This window comes from Diorhabda carinulata, chromosome X, assembly GCF_026250575.1.
Source record: "Diorhabda carinulata isolate Delta chromosome X, icDioCari1.1, whole genome shotgun sequence".
NCBI lineage: Eukaryota > Metazoa > Arthropoda > Insecta > Coleoptera > Chrysomelidae > Diorhabda > Diorhabda carinulata.
The window spans coordinates 25,676,110-25,688,438 of NC_079472.1; the positions used below are offsets into that span (position 1 = coordinate 25,676,110).

General features: G+C 32.4%; 1 protein-coding gene across 5 annotated transcripts in view; it reads right to left on the reverse strand.

Annotated features, from left to right (window-relative positions):
- LOC130901476 (potassium voltage-gated channel subfamily H member 6) overlaps window positions 1-12,329 on the reverse strand; it is a 286,333-nt gene that overhangs the window by 157,293 nt on the left and 116,711 nt on the right. The gene's annotated exons all lie outside the window — the stretch shown is intronic.

The following is a 12,329-nucleotide window of genomic DNA, read 5'->3' on the forward strand; positions in this document are numbered from 1 at the left end:
ATGACAAGGGACAGGCACAGCTTTTTATGTTTTTATGAATTCAAATACCTTCGCATGAAAGAATTGTGTTTGTCAAAGCAAATTTGATTGTGCCGAGATTATCCATTTTACGAATTAGTCGTACTTCTCAGTACGGCTTAATATTTTATTTTTAGGTAATTAGGTATGTTAGATAAAGATAGGGAAACCAAAATTCACAGGAGTTACAGGCATGGAGCCTGAAAATAGGAAAAAACCCTAAGATAGAGGCACGTCAGCAGTAAGATATATAAAAAGAAAGAAAGGAAGCTAATCGTAAAAGGACTGGCTAAAACGTCGAAATAGAGCTTAGGGAAAATGGACTAAGACGGAAGCAAGTATGGCAACTGACGAGCCGTACACAGAAGAACGCTGAGAACAACCGAAAATTACTACCAATATTCATAGTTATAATGAGTAGCAGTTCTATGAAAACCTGAGATACCTATGTCCAAAAAGATAAGTCTGGTTCAACAAGAAAACCCCGACGGACCTGTACAATGCTACAGGTGCCACTGACAAAGTACGTGCAGCATGAATGTGTAATGCATAAAAGGCGTGGAAGCGCACGGGTGGACTACATCGTCAGTGAATCTGATAAGCCAAAATGCAAAAACTGTGGAAGAGAGCATCTGGCGAACCGAAAAACAAGACAGAAACAAAAAAACCAGCCACAATAACTACAAAGTCGGAAGATAGCTACGCACTAGCTGCTGAGAAAAAAGGCGAAGGACCACTCGGATTAGATCCTTCTTCGTCGAAGAAGATTGGAAAGGGTTAAGACATTCAGACAACCAGGAAGAGAAGAATGTGTAACCAACAAGCTAACTCTTAACTAACATAAGACTTCCCGAATCTCCCATAGAACTCAGGGGAGAGGAAAGAGTCTACGTACTGCGACGCGAACGAGGATGAAAATCTGTCGGAAAGACAGGTGGTGGTGGAATATCCTTCTTCGCATCCGTCCATGGATTTATCCAGGGGTGGATGCTTAGAGAGACGGGATATTTCACGCACGCGTATGCCCATAGGTATGTGACCAGCAGATGGTGAGTAGAAGAACACCATGTTATATGTACTCAGTTGAATATACAGGGATAATATATTTCTGTACTTAAGTGAGAGATTTCTGGTGTCTCACTAACTACTAGAAATAACGTTACTCAATAAGTCGTGTGAGTAACTAAAAAAACACATTTTTGGCAAAAATCGATTTTATTTATCAATTACATCTCCTTCAAGAGCAATTCAATAATAAAAACTTCTCGACGTTGTTCTTGTAAAAGGATTTGTCTTTTGTCTCAAAATATGCTCTATTTTCAGCAATTGCATCTTAATTTTAGCCAAATTTCTTACCGGCGAGCATTTTTCGGAGCTTTGTCTTGATGAAACAGTGGTTTTTCTTCGACATATTGATTGTCTTATCCTTTTGGAGCTAGCCGATGATTAATATTCCATGCACATCCCAAAATACTGAAGCTATAACCTTCCCAGCTGACTGTTATGCCTTTGGACGCTTAGGACGTGGTTTACCAGCTCCTAAGATGTTGATCGCTTTGATTCCGAAGTGAAGTGATCTTTTATCTATTGTCACATATCGACGCAGAAAATCTGATTTATCACGTGTAAGCTTGGCCAAACACTGATCTGAACCATCAAAATGTCTTCAGCTATCTCACGCAATTTCAATTTACGATTATACATAACTATTTTGTGGACTTGATGTTTTCTGGAGTAACCATCTCAATTTGACACTTTTGAAACAATTGCTGAGCTTGAACAGTATGTTTTTTCATCAAGAAGCAATAATAAATTTAAATACAAAATTGTTTTGAAACCATTGTTTCTGAAATAACAAAAGTAGCTTCACGTAAATGGCTGTCTCTTTTTTCTAACTTCATGCATGCTATATGGATTTGACAATGGTAGCTTCATCTTATGACAGTCACACGACTTATCGAGTAATATTATATATTAAGTAATATTGAATGGCGTGAAATACAAAGAAGTAGAAGTAGTATCTGAAATAGTTCCGTTAGTCTGTGGTATCCATTAAAGTTAGATTCACAATATTTCGGAATAACAATTTTTGCATAATTCCATCGTATTGCATTGCCTTGAAAATTATTACAAAAATAATAATTATCTTTCTCAATTATTGTATTTGGTCTTAATCCTTTCAATACTACCCGAATCGTGCATTATATTTTTTTATAATTATCTTCTTTTATACCATCCCTTTTCAATGAAGGTTATTTTCGCTCTTTTTCAAAATATCCAACATCTAATAAACCAAAAATATATTGGTGGAATAGTGACAAGACTAATTGTAACTCAATAAGAAGTAATGAAAGCTTTTAAACAAATATACTTAATTTCTCGTCTATTATCTTCGAAATTATTTCAAAGAATAACAATTATAACCAAACAAGATTCTTCTTATAATCAATCGTAACCCTCGTAAATGTGTTTTTCTTCCTAATTATGTACGATTATGGTTTCCGTTAAGATAGATAGGAAAATTAATGGTTTGTTTTGGTTCTCCGTCTTTGTGTGTTTTTCTCATTTGTAGTAATACAAATTAATATGACATCTTGCAAAATTGAAATTCCATTTCAAGATATACATAAATAAACTATCTGACCCATTGTCTCGGAGGCATCAATAATTTGTTATATGTATAAGTCGTTATGCGTTAAGATTTGTATCCTTCGATGCCATCCTTCCATTTTAACAAAAAAATATGTAGAAAGGTATCTGTCATTTAATATGCTGATGATGAAACTTCATCATTGATTCTAATTCAAACATATTTATAAATAGAAATACATTGGAATAATTAAAATATTGTTGGTGTATTATATTTTGCCCACACGTATAGTTGAGTGGAAAGTGAACGTCCATCAGTTTATCAAATTTTAGAACTCTCTAAAAAGATTATGTAGTAATTAAAAGATAATATTGTAAAACCAAATGACACAAACTATAATGGGACATTTTGACTTAGTTGGTTCCTGTTATCTATCGAGATAAAATAGTATATAGTATATAAAATATATTTTTTCCATGAGACTTCTAAAAATGATTAAAAAATTTATTATCATACACCCCCAGATTACATGTACAGAATTCATTATCAAAATCTATCAAAATGCCTTGTAAGTCACTATTTTATCAATTTTCTTATTTAATAAGTGTGGTAATGTAAGTAAGCCCTACAAGCCGCTACTTATTTAATTTTGGAACATATTGCAAAAAGCTTCAAATTTGTACAAAGCCTATTTATTAGAGCAGCCAAAAGCTTTTTTTCAAATGAATTTTTTCGCATAAAGCTTGTTACTTTCGTCAGTGCACAATACAAAAAAAAATAGCGAATCGCAATGAATAACCTTTATTCAACAAAATACTCACACACATTTAAATTTGAATTAAAAAAAATAATTAAAAAAGCAAAATCTCGTGAGCAGTAATAATATTTTCTCCTGTTAATTTTACACGTAAAGACACTTGGTGTTCTCTAAGCATTTTTGGAGGACGTAAATATTGACAAAATATTTTTACTGCAGTGAGGAACACGACGACACGATCGCTGCAAAAATCTTAACAGACTGACTGACTCTGCCTGAAACTATGGAAAACGGATTCGGTAGCGGAAGTATTCATGGGCGGAGAGATATTGTACCCTTGAAGGAACTTGAACCGTTTCGTGGAAACGGCATCACTGTTACAGCCGTATGGCGCAGTGATATTAAAGGAGAAATCTCTATTTCTCACTATACTTGAATAATATGAAACTAAAATCAGAAATTTAATTTCCAATTTTTTTCTAAAAAGGGTTAACAAAATGGTAAAAAATAAAAAACTTTATTTTTACAATTTTTCATATTATTCAGGTTTATATAGAAGAAAAACTCATATAATAATAGTTATTTTTAATACAGGGCGTGTAAGTAATATTCAGTAATCGAGAAAGATTTTGTGCCCGAACTATAACAAGGGTTGGCAATAAAGTTCGAGACTAGTAAATATACTTACATCTTCTAAACTTTATGAAGTTTTTTCTCTTTCCTGCAGAATATATTTTTAGAGGACTTTAATCTTCTTCTATCTATACTATAATAAAACTGAAGAATCGGCGTGTCTGTCGATTGGTTTGCTTTTCATAAAAATGATTGTAGGTGATAAAGGAAGTGTAGCTAAACACGAAAATACAAGTTTGGAGAAAAATATCCGTATCTCTGCCTGTCTGTTTGTGTGTTTGTACAAGGTAATCTCTGAAATTACTGGACGGATTTTCATAAAATTTCATCAACTTAGTCTAGATCAACATTTAGATTATATTTGATTAAAATTCTTCTTCTTCTTCTATCTTTTCAATAGGCAATTCTGCCTGTTTCTTTCTTTTAAGTTATTCTGTGCTTTTAAGTTATATTATCGCTCCATCTTTTTCGGGGTCGACCGACACTTCTCCTCCCGGCCGGCGATTTGTCTCTTGCGATCTTTACTACCCTATCATTTATCATTCTACTTATATGGTTGTTCCATTCTTTTTTTCTATTCAATAACCACTCGTTAATCTTCTCCACATTACATGTTGTTCTAATATAGTCGCTACTTACTCAATCTCTCAGTGTGTTTTCCGTGATTCTCCTCAGTATTCTCATCTCAGGTATTTCCAGCATTCTTTGTGTTTTGGACGTGTCCGGTCGCGTTTCGTCTGTGTATGAGATTATTGGTCTTATAACAACTTTATAAATTCTAGTCTTAGCTTCCGTTCTAATATATTTGTTTCTCCATATTGTATTATTGAGGCATACTGCTGCTCTATTGGCTTTCTGTAATTGTTTTTTTACTTCTGATTCTACATCTCCATAGCTTCATAGTGTGATGCCTAAGTAGTTAGTTTTCATAATCTGTTCAATGTTGGTACCATCAATTTTTATCTTACGTCTAATCGGTTAATGACCAGTGTTTTTGTTTTTTGAGATGAAATTACCATGTTTAGCTTCTTTGCTACTATGTTAAACTTGTGGACCAATCTCTATAGGTAATCTTCACTTTCTGCTAGCAGAGAATTTTTATTTCTGTATTTTCTATCTCATAACCTTTCCTCTCTATCACTGCCTCTATTATTTCATCCATTATGAGATTAAAAAGTAGGGAGCTTAAGAAATCTCCCTGTGTCTATGTTTATTTCTTCTGTGAGTTGTCTGTCTATTCCAGCCTATATTTTGTTGTCCTTATATATGTCTTCGATTGTTTTGATGATGTTTAACGGTATTTGTCTATTGTATGAAAGATGAACCACGTTTTTTAATCAACTCTGTCGAAGGCTTTTGTCAAATCAATTAAGCAAATGAACGTCGGTCGATTATATTCGAGAGCTTTCTCTCTGATTTGTCTAGTTACCAATACTGCGTCTGTGCATGATCTCCCACTTCTAAAACCTTGTTGTTCGTCCTTAAAAGATATTCTTTGATTTATTAGTTGGATTAAAATTTTGGTTGTGAGTAGTGTTTAAAAGATTGATTCTTCTATAGTTTTCCGGTTCTTTTCTGTCACCTTTTTTAAACAGTGGAATTAGTATACTTGTTTACCAAATTTGTTTGACACTTCGCTTCGCGGCTGCCTTCGGTGTAATTTGGGTAACATGTAGTAAGTACCTAGAATGTATTCGATATTATGCGTTGCCATGGAAAAATTAATGAATCAAAAAATGATTTTAGCCATAATTGCAGTTTTAATATTGTAAGCGCCATTTAACGAACCTCTTCTGTATCTATTTCAAGATGTAAGATATTTTTATGCTATAACATAACCCAACGCTATCACCTTAGGTTTGTTACAACCTGCTAGTCGGGACCGTACTTGGAACGGTTATCAGAAGCGTTTATAGATATTTTCGGCGCAATCTCCGGCTATGCACGGTTCTTGTAAAAGAACTTGCTATCAACCAAGTATCGAAAAGACCGTTCTGGAAACGGTGAACAAACGATATCTAAGTCGGTTGGAACGCAAAACAGAATCATTCGCGCAGAATCGTCAAGGTACCAAGGACGGCTTTTTGATGTGTTGGAACGAACCTCTTATCTCACATGTCACATCTTGATTTGTCCAAATTTCTATAAATGGCACTTTTTCAATTCGCGTAACTAATGAAGGTAGACTGTCATAATTGTCACGGGTTTTATTTTGTTTCGTTCGACGACACAGATAAGTATTTAGTGCACAATCACTTGTTAATTGAAATCAAATCGATATCATCTTTTACCGCCTTCTACTCTGTAAACAACTTCTATTCTAATAATAATATTTAATTTCGGGCATTCTACGAGACATACAGGTTTAGTTTTGCTATGGATTATTACCTTATACTATTACCTATAATTTTGTTACCCATTGTGGTTTTTTTCTGTATATTGAAATTCATATTCATTTTTTGACAATAAAGCACTTCTCACTCTCTCTCTCTCTCTCTCTCTCTCTCTCTCTCTCTCCTTCATAAGAATTGAAGTAGTAGTTCAAATTTGTAGATAATTGATGTGGAAGTTGTAGATAATTGGAGAATCTATAACTTCTTTATTTATTTGTTTGAGGACGGTAGTGAACAAACGAAATGAATTTTATATTCAATAAAATATAACTCTTTATATATGGAAAATAAGCAGACAGAAAATTTCGAGTCGCTAAACATGTTTTTTTTGCTCAAAATAAAAAATTCGAAGTTTATTACTTCGTAGGAATTTTCACATGATGAAACAATAGTGGAAAATTGAATTCCATTTGTATCATTTTTTTCTGGAAAACAATAAAACATTTGTAATTATGGAAAAAGAGATTAAAATTTTCTCCATACTGAATTGGAATCTAATATAACTCTGTCATTTATTTCTAAAAAGAGAGAAACGTTGATGATACTTGATTATTTAAGAAATATTTCATAATATTGAACATGGCATACAGATTTTTTTGCTATGCTTCTGATTATGATATAATTGAAATTATGAAGATTGGATAGGATGAAGTCAGAAAAATGACAATCAATATCACAGTATACAGCAATAGTTTATTGGTTATATTAGGAATAAGAATAATATCAATTAAAAATTAAGGAGTGTTTTCAGATATTATATTTTTATTTTGTGCTTTATATGTTGGAAATAAATGAAAATTAACAGCATTCTATGACATCTTCTCAGCACTTATTTATTCCACCTCAAAAGTTTAAAATATGTGTTGAACGACATATTATTTATAAGAACTTCATCACTCATTTCAAGTTATTCAAATAAATCAATATGGATAATTTTGTTCTGATGTACAATTAAATTCATTTTCTATTATATAAAATTGGATTTCATTTACATTCATTTTTATCTCTCAAAATAGAAGTAATATGTTTTGCTAAATATAGAACGTTTTAAATTGTTATTAATTCTCAGCTTTGTTTGGATTTGGAGTGCCACAAAATCGCTTCTGGATTATTTCTCTTCACCCTGTCTAGTAACCTCTCAAATATCTCTTTCGATACAGAGATAAGAATGTGAGATATAAATATATCTAGCGACTTTGCTTTTTCACTCAGTATTTTGGAAAATATAATGTCGATACATGTTAAGTATCTCCGGAAAATAAAATCATTATTCTCTACAAAATAATTAATTTTTTTAAAGAAACCGCCCTCACTATATCTATATTTATCGGAAAAAAATTCTATTTTGATTATATCTTTTCATAGACCTTTGTAAAAATCAGAAAATCTACTATCGTCACACTACTAAATCGTTATACTGATCCCCATTTCTTATTCAAGGTATTTGTGCTACGTTTAATGCTTCTGTAATTTTTGTTTATGGCTAAACTACCAACTTCACTTAAATAAAAAGTATGAGGTTACTATTCGTTTTCGTTTCTCTTATCAATTTCGTTGAGAAAGTTTAATAGATTTAATCTTTCTTGAAAAACAAAATCCGCGTTAGTTAAAAGTTAAAAATGACAAGTTTTCAGAAGAGCAAAAAAACTGTGCTTATTTATATATATTTTTTAACAATTCATAAATATAGATAGATTTCAAAATTTGTCTCTATCGAATGATATTCAATAATCAGAAAGGCATTTTTTAGACTTACGTGGTATTAAGTCCGCTTGACTTAATATAATATAACGTGCAAGAAATTGCATGCTCTCTGTAAACAGTACGAGAAACCAAATTCCTACCCTCAAATTTTTCCTAATATTTTGTACATAGTTTAGCAATGAAAATAACGAAGTCAAGTTTTACGAGAGTTAGCTGATCTGCATTCTTTTTTCTAGGAGGTGCATCAAGATTTTTGGATAAAATACTTTTATGATTAGATATCTTGAGTATTCATTCATATCATGAATATATACAGTTCGTTCTGGAAAGTTCCTGCATAATCTAATAATCTACATCCTGGCTTTGAAACGCCGACGTAATAGGAGATCTCTGGCTAATAGATGAGATTTTAGTAACGCATTGAAGTTGAAACATATTGGTACAGAAATGTACAGGCAAGTTTGTCATATAGGAATTATTATTAGTTAAAACTGAGAATGAAGTTGAAATTCAGTGTCATACATACTAATGTACAATTTGATAGAGTGAAATTTATAAAAAAATGGTTGTGATATGGGAAACAAAAAAGAGTCAATTAACGTTTCAAATTTTATCATACTGCTTCCAAAGTTATAATAAGCATCAAGCGCCCAAACTATTCAACTATTTTTCACACTCTACATCAATTTGTTGAAAATAATATTCCATTGCATTGTTCCTCAATATTCTTTAAAACTAGTTTTACAGCTAATTTTAAGAAAGTAACAGCTTTCATATGACCACCTTAAATTTTGGTATCGATATGCTATTTGAATTTCTCCTTGAAAAAAAAAATACACAGGTATTCGAAGGTGAAGATGAATAAAAGGATAGATGAATGAAAAAATTCATAAAAGCGATATCCAAGATTAAGGATAGAAAGGCACTATAGCGAATTTGGGTATCACTTTATACAATTTCTATCCAGGTATAGGTATTTTGCACGCTTATTTGCACATGATGGGAAAGAGGGAATCGCCTGTTTGCCACTACTGCGATGGAGATTCTGTTGTGAACGATGGACGGTGAACAGAGAAGAATGTAAATCGCACATCGACAAGCTGTCGGTAGACACTATTATGATAAAGATTTTAAGATAGTAAAACACTAGTATCTGGTATAGAATTAAGAGGCTCTGTGTGTCAAAAAGGATTACCTAGATCGAACATCTATTTAAGCAAGAGAAAGAAAGGAGTGATCCCAAAGGGTGAAAGAAGGAACCTAGATGAAGTAATGTGTTAAACAATTCTAGGTTGGAGTTTTAGTTGGTATGAAAAGTAGTGACATTCCAAGTCCGACATTTTGTGCGTAATTGCACTTCCTTCACCGAAAAAAAATATTTGAATTTTTAAAGATCAATCATACGAAGGTTTACGCCAAACATCTTGTTTTCAATATTGTGCAGCATTCCAAATGACCCAATATTAATTCCTATAAATTAACTTCATCTCCTGTTCCAAAATAACAACTCAAAGTTAATTGTATATCAATTGTGAGCATATTAATATATAATCTTATATATAACAAGTACTATTGGCTTAGTCAGTTGTGCGATGTACGCATTTACCTATTCTCAGATATTATCTTTTAACTGTTTTTCCACTGTGCTTTCGTTGTCTCGTGTCCCCATCTCACTTGCCACGTTCTTAAAGGTTTTTCTCTGGCTATCCTTTTTTTATGTTTGTTCTCAGTGTTCTCATGAATGTAGCTCCTTTCGGGAATCATCGTATCTATTGTTGTGGTTCCCGTTATTATCTGTAGTGAAAGTCCCGAGGTTTTTCTGAATGCTGACGCTATCCGCAAAAGTATGGTTTCTTCTAGTGACGTTAGCCTTCTTCAAAATTAGGGTCCCGTACAAAAGCATATTGTGGAAAGAAATGGAAACCACCATCCTTTTGCAGTTGCTTGGTCTACCCACCTTCTGGTGTATCCTTATTAGTTTCGACATTTTCACCTCTACCTTATGTGCTATATACTCGATGTATTTTTGAAAGCTCAGCCGGTTATCACCTAGGATTCCTACGTATTTGATGATATTATTAGTAAGGACTATTGTAATTCTTTTCAGTCTGAAGCTAATATAGGCTCTGTTTTGGCCTCCTCTTATCAGCTTTGCCTCAGTTTTGTGGGGAGCTAGTTCGAGTTATATTAATATATAATTGACAGTTATTTTCAAAAGTAATAAAATAAAATATGATTATATCTTTTATCGTTAACAATATTTGACGTAAAATGTTTCTTCATAAATATTGTTCACCATAATCAACAATATTCCGTCTTCATTGAAAAAGGTTTCCAGTTTTTAGTAATATAAAAAACGAAGATGATTCTGAGGTTTTTGAGCATCATTAATGGAAACAATATTGAAATAAATTATCGATACCAATGAAGAGTAAACGTAATTCCTTCTTCACGATAATTTTTCATTTAATTAAAAACTTGATTATTATTGGTAGTTAGAACTCAATCAGGCTATTTATTGATAGAGCTATTGATTGGTTCTTATATTTCAATTAAATTAGTAACATTAGGTAAAGGTTCTCGTCCGCCTCATAATTAATTAAAATGTTTCATAATAGTTGAATTTATTAGGATGAAATCATTCTTTATTACACCAATAATAAATCTGAGTAGATTTGAATATTCTGAAATATGTCAAATAATATTGAACAGGTATATATGGAACGATTTGAAACAAAAAGTTCCTCATATATAGTCACCAATATGAGTATAATTATTTCCATTGAATTGAATGTGGAAAGATAATCTGAAGCTGAAAATGATTTTTTTGCATTATTCTGAAATATATCGAACTGGAAGAAAGACTATAAAACATTAAAAATTCAATAGCTTTCTTCAGAACTTCGAAGGAGCTTTGAGGAAAGTTAGTTCCCTTGTAGGTTTCATCTAGAAATTGAATTTCCTATTTTCTTTTGTTATTTATCAAGAGCTTAACTTCTATGTACCAAACTTCTAAATTATCGGAAAATTCATCGTACATCAAACAGTTCTGTTTGAATACATACTAGAAACGAACTATTTGAGTCAAATTTTCTGAATTCGATAAGTAAAATTACGAAGAACATAAGATCCTGAAATTAGAATTCAGTGGAGTTTTTTGCATTTATCTCTATATTCTAATGTGATCTTTGGTACATTATTCAAAAATACTGGAAATTCTTAGAATATATTTCATATTTACATATGATTACTAACCTCATTAATATACCCCATCAATGGTTGAAAATAACAATAACAAAGAATTATTGTTATTTTAATAATTCCATAAAAATTGAGTTTTAAGAACACCTCGTTGTTTAGTATTTGTTTGGCAGACATCAATAGCGAACGTTTTCGATGAATTTAAAATGAGAATTTGAAAACATGAAATATGGAGAAATATTGGTTATCGTTATATGATACAATACTTTTATTTGAAAGACCCCTGACCAACCAATATAAATGCTGAAGACCAGCATCGCAATAGTCGGCTAAATGAGGTGTAGACTCCAGACATGTTGAAGGAAATCCACAAAGGATGATCGTCGACTGAACGTGCGACCTAGCAGACATAGTAGGCATTTCAAAAAGTGCGCTACATCATATATTAAATAAAAATTTGGGCACGAGGAAACTAGACGCAAGTTAAGTGCCGAGTTTGTTCACTATGGAGTAAAAACAACGTCGATAAGATGTTTCCATTGAGTATTTGGCAGTGTTTCACAGAAATAAAGCAGAATTTTTGCGCTGTTCCATAATTGTGGATGAAACGTAGATCCATCACTTTACATCCGAAACAAAAGAACAATCAAAACAATGGATTGAACCGGCTCCAAAGAAGGCGGAGACCTTTCCATTTGCAGGCAATGTCATAACGGCGAGTATTATGCGAACTTATTACAAAGTTTGAGCGAAGAAATCAAGTAAAAACGGCCGCATTGGGCTAAAAAGAAAGTGTTGTTTTATTAGGACAACCAGCTCACACATTCGTTATTGCAATGCACCCTTTTCACCAGATTTAGCCACCTCGGGTAATTTTTTTTCCATACTAAGGATACTAGTAACGGCACCGTTTTCACATATTTTTGTATTATTGTATTTGTTTCAACCTCGCAAATGAGAACATTGTTTGTATAGGTTCAATCATGTGCAGCTATTTCACTTTGGTTAACAATAGAGCAAACAATAAAAAGGC